The sequence below is a fragment of the Glycine max genome, chromosome 2 (genome assembly GCF_000004515.6).
Source record: "Glycine max cultivar Williams 82 chromosome 2, Glycine_max_v4.0, whole genome shotgun sequence".
Classification (NCBI taxonomy): domain Eukaryota; kingdom Viridiplantae; phylum Streptophyta; class Magnoliopsida; order Fabales; family Fabaceae; genus Glycine; species Glycine max.
In genome coordinates, this window is record NC_016089.4 from 22,411,816 (window position 1) to 22,429,907 (window position 18,092).

The following is an 18,092-nucleotide window of genomic DNA, read 5'->3' on the forward strand; positions in this document are numbered from 1 at the left end:
ATTGTATTTTAGAAGGATTAGTTCCTACAAAATTCTTTGAGAAAATCTCAGAAAAACTTAGTACAACAAATGGTTCAAAATTAAAGATTAACTACAAGTTATCAAGCACAATTATAGAAAATCAGGGTCTTAGGATTGAAACAAATCTTCTTCTAGTCAAAAATCTTAAGAATGAGGTTATCCTAGGAACACCCTTCATTAGATATTTATTCCCCTTCAGATATCTAAGGAAGGAATAACCACTACCCATTTAGGGAGAAAAATCACATTTAACTTTTCTACTAAACCTATTTCAAGAAACACAAACTTCTTAGAAAAGAAGATTAGCCATATCAATTATCTAAAAGAAGAAGTTTCTTTTAACAATATTCACATACAATTAGAAAAGCCTCAATTGAAGGATAAGGTCCAGTCTTTGTTACAACATATCCAATCAACCATTTGTTTCGATTTGCCACATGCATTTTGGAACCGGAAAAAACACATAGTTGATCTCCCTTATGAGAGATTCCCATGAAAGCCAGACCCATACAAATGAATGAATAACTACTTCAATACTGCCAAAAGGAGATTAATGATCTCCTTGATAAAGGATTAATTAGAAAGAGCAAAATCCATTGGTCTTGTGTTGCTTTCTATGTCAACAAACAAGCTAAACTTGAACGGGGAACACCTCATTTAGTTATAAATTATAAGCCTTTAAATCAAGCCTTATAGTGGATAAGATATCCCATCCCAAACAAAAAAGATTTACTTAATATGTTGAATTCTGCAAAAATATTCTCCAAATTTGACATGAAGTCAGGATTTTGACAAATTCAAATAAAAGAAACTAATAGGTACAAGAATTCCTTCACAGTACCTTTCGGGCAATATGAATGGAGCGTTATACCGTTTGGACTGAAGAATGCTCCTTTAGAATTCCAGAAAATCATGAATGATATCTTTAATCCTTATTCAAAATTTGTCATTATCTACATAGATGATGTCTTAATTTTTTTTTCAAAATATTGATCAACATTTCAAACATCTACAAACCTTCATTAACATAATCAAACAAAATGGTCTTGTAGTCTCCCAATCAAAGATCAACCTTTTTCAAACAAAGATCAGATTCCTTGGTCACAACATACATTAGGGAACAATCATACCAATAGAAAGGTCAATTGAGTTCGCCAGCAAATTCCCCAATCAAATCTTAGATAAAATCCAGTTACAAAGATTCCTTGGTTGTCTGAATCATAGAACATCAGAGCATACTGCAATCACACTTTTGGTTAAAATTGTTAGCGTATCTTCTTACTTAATGGACATTACTAGTCTGCAGTTCCTGCCTCACATATTGGTTAAGATGAATTCTCAATGCAAACTATAGACTATTTTTGTTTTTTTGCAATATGGATATCATAAAATTAACACTAGAAGATACATATATACAACCAATTGGACTAAAAAAATGTCTACGATCTATTCAAATGCATAGATAAATATACAGCCAGCTTATTGATTGTGTATCACACTCTTGTCATACATATATTTTTTATTTTTTATTCTAATATAATAACATGAATTAACATATTTTTTCAAGAACACATGGCATAAAATATGCAAATTGAAGAACCTAGTTCACACCAAACAACTCCACAACCTTCACACCATCCTACTCCACCGTCTTCACACCAACCAACTCCAGTAGAAAGTTTTATCGGTACAGTTGAATGTCCTAATAATGAACCTATGCAACAACCACCTAACATAGAGGTGGATGATCGTGGTGCATCATCAACAAAAACTGGAGAAGGGAGGCTTAAAAGTATTATGTGGAACTAATGAGAATCCCAAAGCTACCCAAATACAGGGACCTATGACCAGGAGTAGGACCAGACAGTTAGAGGATACCCTCCAATAAATGGTATCAACCATACTTGACAAGGCACAAGTGGAGAAGGATGAAGGCCCAAAGCACTCCCAAGAATCTTGATTGTTGAAGGCCCATGCCAAATATTTTTCTATTTTTTGTAATTTTAATTAAATAAAATTGATTCCTTTTTAGTTGCACCTCTACTACACTATATGTATTCAACTCATTTGCAAGAAAAGAGACTTTTGGCATTTTTGAGAAAATACGTGTATATTTTGTGAAAGCTTCTCTCTGGGTTCCTTGTTGAACCAATCTCAGACTTATCAAGGTTGAACCCTTGTGGCGTCTACCCTTGACTTATCCTCCATCTTTGGAAGTGGCGTCATCTAATTCCTTGACCTGTACCAAGCAATCCGCTCCTAATAAGGATCACATCAGGAACCATTTTAATAAGATTAAAACTACTGATAAGCAAGACAAGGCCCAATGTAAAATACTGCAAAAAGCTTCTTGGGGGAGCATCAAAGAATGGAACAAAGCATTTGCATGCCCATATGGAGAAATGCATTCAAAAAAGTTTACATGACAAAGGGAAGGAACAAACATTTCTTATTCCTAAGGTTACACAAGGTAGATAAGAATTGGCTGCTGAAAGTTATAATGAATAAAATGCAAGGAAGGATCTTGCATGTGCTATTATCATGCATGAATATCCACTTTCAATAGTGAATCATGTTGGGTTTAGAAGATTTTTAGTTACACTTCAACCACAATTTCAATGTCCTTCACGAAACACTATAAAGAAAGAGATATTTGATGTTTATGACTGATCGAGGTCGTACCCGAATCAAATAAACATTAAAAATGCAGTATCTAGGAAGTGATCCTTGGTCGTCTCCCAATGAGCAATGGTCAACCAAACGTTCATAACAGATAATAATAAAACAGTAACGAATTGGGGGGGGGGGGGGTTGTTTGTTTTTGTAAATTAAACAGCGAGCAAAATTTAATTAGAAAATATCAGAATTAAAACATGTTGTTTCCCCTTCATTCACAAGCAAGTCTCTTATCCTAGGTTACGAGAATTTATCCTTTATCAGTTCAACCACTTAATCCAACCCTAAATAAAATTACTAAGCGAAATTTAACATAAGGTTGTCATTATGTGATTAAGCAACACATACACCAATTAATCATGAACGAAACTGATCATTAAGCATGAACGTAAATTAAGCGCAGAGACAATTAATCAAGCACTAAGCATGCATGGGTTAATAGCAACAAATACAGAGTAATTGGTGAAGAGGAAAAACTGACCAGAATTCAATAGTAATAATAAAACCTCAAAGAGAGTTGTGCTTGATCCTCAAGAGAAAACAACGCTGGAGACTTAGCCTTCCATTAATCAGTAGAAAATGAAATTGCAGATTGAAGCAGAAAACAAAATTGCAGATTGAAGCAGAAAACGAATTTTATTGCTATGTGAATAGTACGCATGAACAGTAAAAACTAGAATTGCAAAACCTAAAATTATTCTCTATCCAAACGAAAAAAACTCCCTGAACTAAAACCTTGGTGCTGCTATATAGGTTCTCAGCCCCAAAGCTTACAAATTTGTTTTAAGTCCATGCCCATAAATAAAATAAAATCTGGACAAGATAAGATAAGATTTGATAAAATAAAATCTAGATGAAATAAAATCTAGATAAGATAAAATCTAGATGAAATAATATCTAGATGAGATAAAATCTAGATAAGATAAGATTTGGTAGAATAAAATTGTCTGCTCTCTTCAAGTCCAAACCCAATTGCTTATAATTCTCCTGAAATTAAATTAAAAACACAAAATTAGTCCAGTAGGCCCAAATGATAAAACTGCATAATTAATTTGACAATTAAGGCTAGTCAGTAATTAAAATGGTGACAAAAAGGGTTAAGAAATAGGAAAAAATGATGACACATCAAATCCTTCACACTTAGCCTTTTGCACTCCTGGGCAAAATCAAAAAGCAAAGCAAGGGACAAATCCAGAGACATTAAAGAGAAACAAACAGACACAAAAACAATTACATATTTCTCAATGAATCTCAAGGAATGAAAAGAATGGGTAACATCCAACACGTAAAGAGTTAAAGAATCAAGGCTGTCATGAAAATCATCCAAGCATCTGAAACATGGCAAGATAGTCAATCAGCTCAAGAATGAAAAGTGATAAAGCCTCACAAGATATGCACTCTATCTCTTAAGTATCTAGGCTACTGTTTACTCCCAGAGCATCCATGAAAACAAACACCACATAGACTTGGCAAGACTCTAAAATTGACAACCACATCACAAACACATGCACATGAGGATCAAAATGTCTTTTTAAGGTTGTAATGGGGCCAAGGACAAGGTAGATGAAAGTATGGGATAGTAGCTAAAACCCAAAGGAATAGAGGAGCAATGGGGAATAAGTGGGAAGTAAGAAAAAGTAGTAAACCCCAAAACCAAAATTACAAATTAAGCTTTAAAAAGTAAACCCAAAACAAAATCAACCAAGTCCTCAACCAATCCAAGTCTTCAAGCCAAGACCTCATTTATTCAACTTCATTCTTTTTCTATTTTATTTATTTTATTTATTTTTTTATTTATTTTTTTTGTTGTATTTTTTTTTTTGAACGTGAACAGTAGCAATTGGAAGCATTTGAAAAATAAAGCAACAATTAGGCAATATATGTATACATCATCAAGCATGGCCAATAAAAACATATCATCCAATGAAACATACCCCCCCCCCCCCCCTCACACTTATTCCCAAAACAATTCCAAAGCTCCAAAATTCCTTAATGGTAGGGTGAAATCATGGTTTTTCACTTAAGGCTTGTAATGAGCTTCAAAACAAAGAAAGGGGAACATGCAATGTTGTACACAAAACATAAAACCAAAATAACAAAATTAACCTAGAAAAAACCTAATAAAATTAAACTAAAATATCCAACAAAATTAAAGAACAATCTCCCCCCCCCCCCCCTCACACTTAAACAACACATTGTCCTCAATGTAGCACAATCATAAGATCAAGAACAATCAAAACAATCAATAAATTTGGACAAGTGCAATAAAAGTAAAGAAGGAGACAGAAAAAGAAAACTCCCTAAGTCATGGTGGAAGAGAAGTAGGGTGAAGTAAGGAGGTCTCCACCACTACATCCACTAAGGACGGATTTGTGAGGAATTGTTTCAGCCGGTGTCCATTGACCTTGAAGCTCTTATTTGTGAATTCACTTTTGATTTCAACTGTACCATAAGAAAAAACATTAGTCACCACAAAAGGACCAATCCACTATGATCTCAACTTACCACTCATGAGTCCGAGCCTAGAGTTATACAATAAAACTTTATGTCCAACCACGAAGTCCTTCTTAGCTATCAAGCTGTCATGGAACTTCTTGGTCTTCTCCTTGTAGAATTTGGAATTCTCATAGGCTTCTAACCGGATCTCATCTAGCTCACTTAATTGCAACTTCCTTTCATCTCCAGCCTGATCAATAGAGAAGTTGCAGGTCTTTACAGCCCTGTAGGCTTTGTGCTCTATCTCTACAGGAAGATGACATGCCTTGCCAAAGACTACCCGATAAGGAGACATTCCTATGGGTGCTTTGTAGGCAATCCTATGCGCCCAAAGAGCATCATCTAGCCTGGTGCTCCAATCCTTTCTGTTCGGCTACACAATCTTCCCCAAGATCCTTTTTATCTCCCTGTTTGAAATCTCAGCCTGCCCATTAGTTTGGGGGTGGTAAGGTGTGGAAATTCTATGCACAACCCCATACTTTTTTAGCAAGGCATACATGGATCTGTTACAAAAATGGGTGCCTTAATCACTAACTATGGCTCTAAGGACTCCAAACCTTGATCTCTAACAAGGCTCACAAGTGCTATAGATTCTCCACGCATCCTTGAAGATGGTGGGCCATAAGAAACCGCAGTCAAGCACCTTACGAGCTATCCTCTGTATGCCAAGATGGTCACCTGGTGCACAAGAATGACAGAATTGCAGGACCGAGTCAATCTCGTGGTCTGGAATGCATCTCCTAATAACCTGGTCACTGCACAACCTACACAAATAGGGGTCATCCCAAATATAATGTTTAGCATTGCTCTTAATTTTATCATTTTGAGCTTTAGATGCTAAGGGAGGAAAAACAGAAGCAACTAAATAATTCACAATATTAGCAAACCATGGAATGCCGAAGGAATCAAAAATACTATACAAAATGTACAAATGGTCATCCAGAAAATCATCCTGAATGGCTAAGTCCTCAGACACACGCTCAATCCTACTCAGATGGTCAGCCATGAGGTTCTGCGCACCACTCTGATCACGAATCTCCAAATCAAACTCTTGGAGCCAAAGCATCCACCTGATCAATCTAGGCTTTGATTCAACCTTCTTCAATAGGTACTTTAGAGCTGCATGGTCAGTATAAACAATAACACGAGTACCAAGCAAATATGAACGAAATTTTTCAAGAGCAAAAACTATCGCTAATAGTTCCTTCTCTATGGTAGTGTAATTTTCTTGAGCAGCATCCAAGGTTTTGGAAGCGTAGTAGATCACCCAAGGTAGCTTATCAATCTTTTGAGCAAGGATAGCCTCCAATGCGTAATTGGATGCATCGCACATTAGCTCAAATGGGGCTGTCAAATCAGGTGCATGAATGATAGGGGTGGTAGTCACCGCACGCTTGAGGCAATCAAAAGCCTCTTTGCATTGGTCATCAAAATCAAACTCCACCTCCTTTTGCAGCAGATTGGATAGTGGGAGGGCCACTTTGCTAAAATCTTTGATAAAGCGCCTGTAAAACCCTGCATGACCAAGAAAAGAACGAACCTCTCGCATGCAAGAGGGGTAAGGCAATTGTGAAATAACATCTATTTTTGCAGGGTCTACCTCTATGCCCCTACTGGAAATGATATGCCCTAAAACTATACCTTGTTCTACCATGAAGTGACATTTTTCAAAATTCAACACAAGGGGCGTTTCAATGCATCTACTAAGAACTCTATCCAGACTATCCAAATATGTATCAAAAGAGGATCCATAAATAGTAAAATCATCCATAAACACCTCTATGCAACTCTCTAAAATATCACTGAAAATGCTAAGCATACACCGTTGGAAGGTACCAAGGGCGTTGCATAGGCCAAAGGGCATCCTCCTATAGGCAAAAGTGCCAAAGGGACAGGTGAATGTGGTCTTTTCTTGATCCTCAAGAGCAATATGAATTTGATCAAGAAAACAGTAATGAGATTTACCTGCCAAGCGCTCAAGCATTTGATCAATGAATGGCAGGGGAAAATGATCTTTTCTGGTTACCTGGTTCAGCCTCCTATAATCAATGCAGACTCGCCAGTTGTTCTGCACTCTTGTGGGGATAAGCTCATCCCTTTCATTCTTAATCACTGTGAGGTCTGTCTTCTTAGGAACCACTTGGACTGGACTCACCCACTGGCTATCAAAAATGAGGTAGATGATTCCATCTTGTAAGAGCTTGGTCACTTCCTTTTTCACCACATCTAGAATAATGGAGTTGAGCCGCCGATGTGGCTGCCTCACTGGTTTAGCTCCATCCTCTAGAAGTATCCTATGCGTGTAGGTAGATGGGCTAATACCAGGAATGTCTGCTAAATTCCATCCAATGGCCTTCTTGTGCTTCTTGAGCACTAGCAACAACTTCTCCTCTTGCTCAGCATCAAGGGAGGCAGAGATGATCATTGGGAATTTTTCCTTGTCCTCTAAGTAAGCATATTTGAGGGTTGTTGGTAAGGGCTTCAACTCTGGTGTGGGTGGTGGCTGAACAGTGGGAGGAACCAGGGTAGGAGAAGGAGAAGGTTCCTCAGCCTGTACCTTATAAAGCAAGTCAGAAGTATATGTACTTCCTGCAACATGGTTAGTGCATTTTGACTCTAAAAAATCAACATCAAGAGGTACAACACCCAAAAAATCAGAACCAGACTCAAATTCAAATTCACTCTCAGCATAAAAATCAGATACAAGATCAGATTCAAACTCGGATTCAGATTCAATGCATAAGGAGTGACAAGTATGCAGATCAGATAAAAATGGATGTTTCCTACCATGAAGAATAGAATCAAAATCAAACATATAATCATCAACAATCTGATCAATTATCTCAGCACAAAAAATAGAATGATCCTCAGATGGATGTTTCATGGCATCAAGAATGTTAAAATGAACAACAATATCACCAAATTCCATAGACAATGTGCCAGCATAAACATCTATCATGGTTCGGGCTGTTTTCATAAATGGCCTGCCTAAAATAATTGGGACTGAACCATGGGAAAATCCCTCTTCCATATTAAGAACATAAAAATCAACAGGAAAAATAAGTTCACCAACCTGAACCAGCACATCCTCTATGAAACCTGCGGGGTAAGCAACACTTCTATTTGCCAAATGAATCACCACATCTGTAGATTGCAAGGGTCTAAGAGATAAAGAATTGAAAATGGACAGAGGCATGACACTAACTGATGCTCCTAGATCTAGCATGGCATTCTCAAATTTATTGTTCCCAATAATGCAAGGTATACAGAAAGTACCTTGGTCCTTACATTTCTCAGGAATGTGAGGAACAGATTTACCTATCAATGCTGACACGTTTCTGCCCATGCTAATCCTTTCATTGCCCTTGAGCTTTCTTTTATGGGTGCACAGCTCCTTTAGAAACTTGGCATATCTTGGAATCTGCTTGATGGCATCTAACAGAGGTATGTTCACCTCTACTTTCCTGAAGGTCTCCAAGATCTCCTTTTCTGCTTCTTCCATCTTTTTGTTTGGAATTGCTCTAGGTGGGAATGGAAGAGGGATAAGAGGCTGCTGTAAGTCAGAATTACTCGAAGAAGGTCCACCTGCATGAAAATTTTTGTTAGGAAGCTTTCTCTTTTGTGCAACTATCTCATCCTCTTTTTCAGTTGTAGAATGAAACTTGACAGGTTCAGGTGCAGGTGCTGCTACTGGTGGAGGCACTTGAATTTGGTTGCCAGACCTCAAGGTGATGGCACTCACATTTTTCAGATTTTGTACAGTCTGTGAAGGCAATTTGTCTAGGACTGAGCTTGGTTCATCTGAGTAGCCATCTGCCCCATCTGATTTGTCAGACTCTGAATGGAGGCTCTTGTCTCTTGCTGAATTCCATATTCTGGATGGTCATTTGTCTCACTAACTCTTCTAAGGAAGGTTGAGGAGAAGCCTCAGTTGCTGGTTGTCTTTGTTGTGACTGTTGTTGCTGCTGCTGTTGCTGCATTGGAGGAGGAATATATGGCTTGCTTGGACCAGCATCATTCTGGAAAGGAGGGACAAGCTGTTGTTGTTATGGAGGACTTATCCATCTCAGATTTGGATGATTCCTCCAACCTGGATTGTATCTATTGCTTGAAAGGTCATAATTATTCTGCTGTTGTTGGTTTTGCTGCTAAGGAGGTCTATTATAAATGTTTGCAACATAAGCTTCAGGTTGCTCATTGACTCCAGATTGCTGCAAAGAAGGACAAAAGAAGGACAAAGATCTGTATGGTGATCTGCAGAAGAACATAGACCACATACTCTTGCAACGGGTGTAGATTTCTGATTCATGGAAAGCTGAGTTACTAGGTTGACCAAGGCATCAAGTTTTCCTTCAAGCTTTTTATTTTCAGTAGATGAAGATGAATTCGTGGCCACCTCATGGACTCCTCTAAGAACAATAGCATCATGTCTTGCACTGAATTGTTGGGAGTTTGAAGTCATCTTCTCAATCAAATTCCTAGCCTCAACAGGGGTCATATCACCAAGAGCTCCACCACTGGCAGCATCAATCATACTCTTCTCCATGTTGCTAAGTCCCTCATAGAAATATTGAAGAAGGAGTTGCTCGGAAATCTGGTGGTGAGGACAGCTTGCACATAATTTCTTGAATCTTTCCCAGTACTCATACAAGCTTTCTCCACTAAGTTGCCTGATGCCTAAAATGTCTTTTCTGATGGCAGTGGTCCTAGATGCAGGGAAGAATTTCTCCAAGAACACCCTCTTAAGGTCATCCCAGCTGAAAATGGACCTAGGAGCAAGGTAGTATAGCCAATCTTTTGCCACTCCCTCCAGAGAATGAGGAGAAGCCTTTAGAAAGATATGATCTTCTTGGACATCAGGGGACTTCATGGTGTAACAAACAATATGGAACTCCTTAAGATGCTTATGAGGATCTTCACCTGCAAGACAATGAAACTTGGGAAGCAAATGTATTAGTCCAGTCTTGAGAACATATGAAACACCCTCATCAGGATATTGAATGCACAAGCTTTCATAAGTGAAATCAAGTGCAGCCATCTCCCTAAGATTCCTCTCACAAGGTAGAGGTTGAGCCATGTTCTCAGTATGAAAATTAGTAGTTGAATTCTCAAAATCAGAATATTCAGAATCACCAACAACATAATGCTCAAAATGAATAGAATGACCAGGATGCACACTATGCCTAACTAATCTATGAAAGGTTCTATCTATTTCAAAATCAAAGGGTTGTAAATCACCTAGATTGCCCCTAGTCATGCACTATATGCAGCAAATAATGTGTTTCTCAACAAGCACCTAACAAGGGGGTAAAACTACAGCTATACTCAAACGATATCCAAATAAGCTGAAATTTTGTGAGCGACACCCTAAAATCATGAAAAGATAGCACAAAAATTTTGAGACAAAAATTCAAAGTCTAACTATGAAAACTTCCTAAGGAAAGTTTAGAAAAATAAGACAATAATAGTAAAAAAATAAAAAAAAAAAACTTAGTAAACAGATGATTTTTGGAGCTTGGGAGACCCCAACCGGCTAAAGCAGGCTATCACAATATGGGAAATTTTTTCTACCCCAAATGCATATATAATAATAGTCATTCTGATACCCGGAGCAAAAGTTATGGCCATTTTAAGTTTTGCTAAAAACAAGTTCCCAAAATTTTTTTCTCTCTCAAATGTTATCACACTAAGTGCTCCTGGTATTTTTCACACAAAATATGGATCAAAAGAAGCTACCACACAAAAAATCAGCCAAAAATAACAACTCTAACTATCAAAACAAAAATTGCTAATTAAATTGCAAAATCAGTCGCTAATTCCCAGTCGCTAATCACTGTTCAGCATTGTTTACAGCAAAACACAAAGCTGAATCAGTCGCTAAAAAATAGTCGCTAAACATGGGATGCAACTGAAATGCAAAACAGAATGCTACACAAAATAAGATAACTAAACACTATTATGAACCTTTCGCCCACTGCTCCCCGGCAACGGCGCCAAATTTGATCGAGGTCGTACCCGAATCAAATAAACATTAAAATGCAGTATCTAGGAAATTGCAGATTGAAGAAGAAAAAAAATTATAGATTGAAGCAGAAAACGAATTTTATTGCTACGTGAATAGTACGCATGAACAGTAAAAACTGGAATTGCAAAACCTAAAATTATTCTCTCTCCAAACGAAAAAAACTCCCCGAACTAAAACCTTGGTGCTATTATCTAGGTTCTCAGCCCCAAAGCTTACAAATTTGTTTTAAGTCCATGCCCATAAATAAAATAAAATCTGGACAAGATAAGATAAGATTTGATAAAATAAAATCTAGATGAAATAAAATCTAGATAAGATAAAATCTAGATGAAATAATATCTAGATGAGATAAAATCTGGATAAGATAAGATTTGGTAGAATAAAATTGTCTGCTCTCTTCAAGTCCAAGCCCAATTGCTTATAATTCTCCTGAAATTAAATTAAAAACACAAAATTAGTCCAGTAGGCCCAAATGATAAAACTGCATAATTAATTTGACAATTAAGGCTAGTCAGTAATTAAAATGGTGACAAAAAGGGTTAAGAAATAGGAGAAAATGATGACACATCAATGACTTTGAAAAATCAATTATTATGAAGTTGTTGAATACAAATGTGTAGAAGCAAGCTTCATGATGAATCAAGATTGATTCAAGGATTTTTTATGATAACAAGGATGATGACAAAAGGCTCAAAAGTCAAGAACACTTCATGTTAACAAAGATGATGACTTCAAGAATCAAAGAATGAGTTCAAGGTTGAATCAAGAACACTTCAAGGTTCAAAAGGAAATTTGATTTCAAGAATCAAGAATCAAGTTTCAAGATTCAAGTTTCAAGAATCAAGATCAAGATTCAACACTCAAGATTCAAGAATCAAGAGAAGTCTCAATCAAGATAAGTATTAAAAAGTTTTTTCATAAACTGAGTAGCACATGAATTTTTCTCAAAATCTTTTACCAAAGAGTTTTTACTCTCTGATAATCGATTATCAGATTATTGTAATCGATTACTAGTAGCAAAATGGTCTTCAGAAAGCTTTCAACTGAATTTACAACGTTCCAATTGATTTCAAAATGTTGTAATCGATTACAATGATTTGGTAATCGATTACCAGTGTGTTTGAATGTTGAAATTCAAATTCAAATGTGAAGAGTCACATTCTTTCACAAAAAAGCTTTGTGTAATCGATTACACTGAATTGGTAATCGATTACCAGTGATAGTTTCTGAACAAAATCAAAAGTTGTAACTCTTCCAATAGTTTTCAAATTTTTCTAAAATTTATAACTTTTCCAAATGGTTTTTAAGTTTTTCTAAAGGTTATAACTCTTCTAATAGTCTCTTGACTAGACATGAAGAGTCTATAAAAGCAAGGCTTTGATTTTCTTTTGAATGCATCTTTTTAATTCATTCTTTAGGCAACAAACTTTTGCCAATTGATTTCTGAGTCTCTTTGAACTTCTTCTTCTTCCTTTTGCCAAAAGCTTTCCAAAGTTTTCTGGTTTTCCAAGCCTTGGAAACTTGTGCTATTCATCTTTTTCATTCCCTTCTCCCTTTGTCAAAAAGAATTCGCCAAGGACTAACCGCCTGAATTCTTTTTGTGTCTCTCTTCTCCCTTTTCCAAAAGAACAAAGGACTAACCGCCTGAATTCTTGTGTCTCCCTTCTCCCTTGTCAAAGAATTCAAAATGACACAGTATGAGAATTCTTTTGATTCTTCCCTTTCCCATATACAAAATATTTCAAAGGACTAACCGCCTGAGAATTCTTTTGTATCCTCATTCAAAAAGTTTCAAAGGTTTAACCGCCTAAGAACTTTTTCTTAACACATTGGAGGGTACATCCTTTGTGGTACAAGTAGAGGGTACATCTACTTGGGTTGTTGACTGAGAACAAGAGAGGGTACATCTCTTGTAGATCAGTTCTAGTGAAGGGTACATCCACTAGGTTGTTCAAAGAGAACAAGGGAGGGTACATCCCTTGTGGATCTTTGCTTGTAAAAGGATTTTTACAAGGTTGAAAAGAAATCTCAAGGACCGTAGGTCGCTTGGGGACTGGATGTAGGCACGGGTTGTTGCCGAACCAGTATAAAAACTCTTGTGTATTTGTCTTCTTCTTCCCTACTCTTTTAATTTCCGCTGTGCACTTTAATTCCTGCTTTTACTTTTGGTTAAGTTTCTTTTCTATTCTTCATTTACTTAACAACATAGTAAAAGCCTTAGAAGAGTAAATTTTTAATTAGTAAAGATTTAGGAATAATTAATTCAACCCCCCCTTCTTAATTATTATGAGGCCACTTGATCCAACAAAATGAAGGAAGGGTGGCAATTACATTAGATATGTTGACTGCAAGCAACCAAAAGAAAGGCTATATGGCTGTCACAACTCATTACATTGATAGCTCATGGACTTTGCAAAGTCGCATTTTGAGGTACTAGCAACATTCTTAATTTTATAGCTTCCCAATATATTGTGTTGAATATTTTTTAGAATTTTTTGTGTTAGATATATTGTGATAGATATTTTGTGTTGATATATTGTGTTAGATCTTTTTGTGTGATAGTGTGATTAAGCTATTTATTGTTATATACTAGGTTCATTTATGTTCCTTCACCTCACACAAGTGAAAGACTTTGCAATGCATTAGTTGAGTGTTTCTTGGATTGAAACATTGATACAAAATTGTACACTATCACTTTGGATTAATTGTAGTACAAATGATTGCATGATTGAAAAAATTAAGGATAAGTTGTAGTTAGGCACTTTAATTAAGGAAGGAGCATTTCTTCACATGTGTTGTCGTGCCACATATCTTAAATTTGATAGTAAAATATGGTTTAGGAGTTGTGAAGGATGGAGTGGCAAAAATTTGAGATGGTGTAGCATATTGGATTGCAACACTTAAAAGGTTGGAAAAATTTCAAGAAACTACTAAACAATTGTGAATCCTTTGCACCAAAAAGTTGAGTTTAGATTGTCCAACTAGATGGAATTCAACTTACAAGATGCTTGATGTTGCAATATCATATAAGGATGTGTTTTCTTGATTAAAGCAACGTGAACTCAATGCTCTTGGTTTCCAAGTGATTCACAATGGGAATTTGCAAAGGAAATGTGTGGGAGGTTGGCCATATTTAATGATATTACATAAATGATTTCAAGTACAAAATATCTAATTGCTAACATTTATTTTCCTCAAACTTGTGAGATCAAGATGACTTTATCTGAATGGGTCAATTCCCCTAATGAAGTGATTCAAAAAATGGCAAAAAAGATGTTAGACAAATTTGATTCTTATTGGAGTGTCATTCATGTGATCATGGGAGTTGCTACTGTTTTAGATCCAAGATACAAGATGGAGTTACTTGAGTTTTACTTTGAATCAATTTACCCCATGGATTTTTTTTTCACAAGTTAATAGGATCCGAAACTTGTGTTATGATTTGGTTTTGGAATATCAATCCAAAAAGCATGAAGATTTTACTAGTTCTTTTCAATTGTCAGATGTGATTAGTGATGGAAAGAGCAAATTGTGTGATTATGATAGATACATTGCAACATTACAAGAAATTACAAGGGATGTGTGTTAGTCGGTGAAAACGACTAACTTTTGTGTATAAAACTTGTGTATATTGTATCAAACTTCTCCAATTTATAGTTGTTTTATAATATTATAAGTACTTTATGTTAAATATAGGTAATAGATAATTTATACTTTTGTTTTGTGTGTTTAATAATCAATTTCTCTCAATTTCAGGTTAATTAGGCAAATTGGCAAAAGTGTTATTTTCACCTTCTCGCTAAGCCAATATGTTGGCTTAGCGATCATTCGCTAAGTGTGACATTCAATGGCTAAGCATGAGGAAGAATCCAGAAGAAGATGAGTTGTCAAGTTCGCTAAGTGCACCGCTTCAGATCATCAAGTGCATCGCTTCAGCTCATCCGCTAAGCGAAACAAGCGTGCTAAGCGATCCAGATCTGCGCTAAGCGCATGAGCACAGACAAGGCCATCTATTTAAGCCTGAAATCATATTTGCAAAGTGAGTTTGGCATTTTTCTTGAAGAAGCCTCTGCATGCACGTGAGTCTGGCCTTGGCTTGAAGCTTTTGCATGTTTAGGAAGTTCTAGAGAGAGAAAGGTCCAAGTTCCAAAGAGTTCTGAGAGATTTTGCTATGTGAAGATTTGCAGAGAAGCGAGTTCGAAGTGGAAGCCGTTTTGAGAGCTTGAGATGAGTTTGTGAGTGATTGTGAGATCCTAGAGGTGAAGGAGACATCCTCACCACTTGTGTTTTTGAAGTCTTTCATCTTGTTCTTCTCTTTGTTGTAAAGGAGGTTTCCGGACTATGAAAAGTTAAATCCTCTGTTGGATCTTCCCTGTAGGTACCTGATGTAAATATATTTCTATCTATGTAATGATGTTTTGTGTGTTCTCTATGCTATCTGCTTTTCATTCCAGTGTGCTTTTACCTTGATCACGTAGATGCATGCTTTGTTAGGGTCATTCAATAGTGGGAACTGGTCTGATTCTAAAGTCATTGATAGTACGGGACTAAGTTGTTGTGCTATCACGAGGGATCGGGGTACAAGAACTTAGTTGTGTATATGTGTCTTAATGCGGTCATGGTTGAGTTTAGTCTTACAAGAGGAATCTGCGGACGAGGCTTGACCAGAACAAGGCTAGGCTATCATGAGGAATCAGGGTCTAGCAGTCCAGGAGACAACATAGGAACACATGAGCATTGTTAGATAGAGAACATCCTTTTTAGCATCAGGAACCTATGAGGAAGACCAACGCATTCTGTACTTGTTTTTACACAATATTTCTCTTGCGTGATTTTCTTTCTTTTTGCCTAGATAGTTTAAATACCTGTTCATAACCACAGTCATATTTTCATACCAGACGCCTATTTATCGAAATAGCTTGCCAGATAACACAAGTTCCCCGAGAGTTCGATACTCGATTCTTACCGTTTTATATTACCTGTGCGATCCGGTACACTTGTCGGCCGCGAACAATGTGTTAGCTATTCTGATCTCCATTGTAGCTTCTGAATCAACATTTAGTATTGGACTTCATTATACTACTTTAGAAGCTTTGATGTGTTCTAAAAGTCGGTTATGGAATTCAGAGAATGCAAATAAAATTCTGAATGCTTATGTGATACTTTATGAATTGCTTATATTTTTAAAACTTATAAATTGTTATTTATTATTTTATAATTATTATTTGTAGGTTATAGAGCAATGGAAGAATCAACTTTTAATGATGAGATTGAATCTGATGGTGAAGGTATATTCACTTTTAATCATTCTAAAAAACTTTAATATCATTATTCAAATCTAATTTTTCAAATTTTTTAAAATATAGGTAGATCTTTGGTCAGAAGCATTAGTCAACATTTGCAAGATTAGTAGATATTGTTGTTGATAGGTAAAGTAATAACTATACTTATTTACTGGTGTGATGTTTGATTTTACGATTTGAAACCAGATCTAAAATATGATGTTTGATTTTATAAATACCAGGTTGAGGAAGAAATATTGATGACATCTTTGGTGAAGTTGGTGGTTGTTTTGATGATGGACATTGTTTTTATTTTCTAGTTATTTCTAATTTGGTGTAATTTGAACTTATGAACATTGGGTTAGTGTCTATGACTTTGAGTTATGTTATTTAATATTTGGTGTATTTTGTTTACCTTAAAAAACAATGGAATCATGAAAGACGTGCTTATCAAATCTTGCTCTTTAATTTAATTGGGTTTGTAGTCCAAATAATCTCATGTCATGATATATCTAGAATAGTAGTTATTAGTCAAACAAAGATACTTGTACAAACTATCAAAGTAATTCCATCCCAACCGTTCAAAGACGAAAATCTTGATAATATTTTGAACCATTCATAAACATCACAATAAATATTATTAAAACATTTATAGTGTCTAGTCAAACCATCAAAGTAATTCCATCCCAACCGTTCAAAGACGAAAATCTTGATAATATTTTGAACCATTCTTAAACATCACAACAAATATTATTAAAACATTTATAACATCCAGTCAAATAAGTAGTTGTGATGCAACTACAACATGAGAGTTTGATACGATACAGAATAAAAATATACAAACAAAAACTAGGCCCAATGAAAAAGTGAAAAAAATGGAATTCGTAAATAATGTGTTAGTCTTAATTTTATTTATTACCTGTTAATTTTATTTTAGAATTTTTATATAATTTAATATTATTTTCTTGATGATTTGTGTAAATAAATGTGTTACAATAAATTTATTGATATATAAGTAATTATAAATAAATATGTGATCATTAATTTATTTTTTTTAAAATTAAATTTTTAATATATTCTTTTATAAAAAAATCATTTTTTTTAATTTAAATCGAGACTAGAGATATCTTACAACTGATACGGGGGAATATGGTAACAAATCTTTAACTCCCCCGTTATGGAAAACAAATAAGGAAATATGTTTTGAGAGTTTGGGTAGGGAACCTAGAATACCCTTGCCCGCTCGGCTGTCATGTACTTCCCACTTTCCCACTTTCCAGTTCTCTCTCTTCCCACAACGCTTCTTCCAAATACGATTTCGTCAAGGTTTCTATTTCAATTCGAAATTTCTTTCTTTATTCTCTTTTCCTATGCTTTCTATTTCTATTTCTGAAGGTGTGGTTGGGTGATAATGCGGATCACTACTACGCTCTCTCCGGATTTTTGCTCAGCATAATGCTAACGGTAGCCAAGGTATCTGATAACCACTGTTTTTGCTGAATTCTATTTATGTTTCTTAAATTTAAGTTACTTGAGATGATTGGTTCATTCATTGATTGGATTGGAGTTGATTTTGTGAAAACTAGCAGGGA

General features: G+C 35.7%; 1 pseudogene; it reads right to left on the reverse strand.

The window, feature by feature from the left end:
* Window positions 1–8,017: 8,017 nt before the first annotated feature.
* On the reverse strand, window positions 8,018–10,270 carry LOC106797453 (uncharacterized; annotated as a pseudogene).
* Window positions 10,271–18,092: the final 7,822 nt, after the last annotated feature.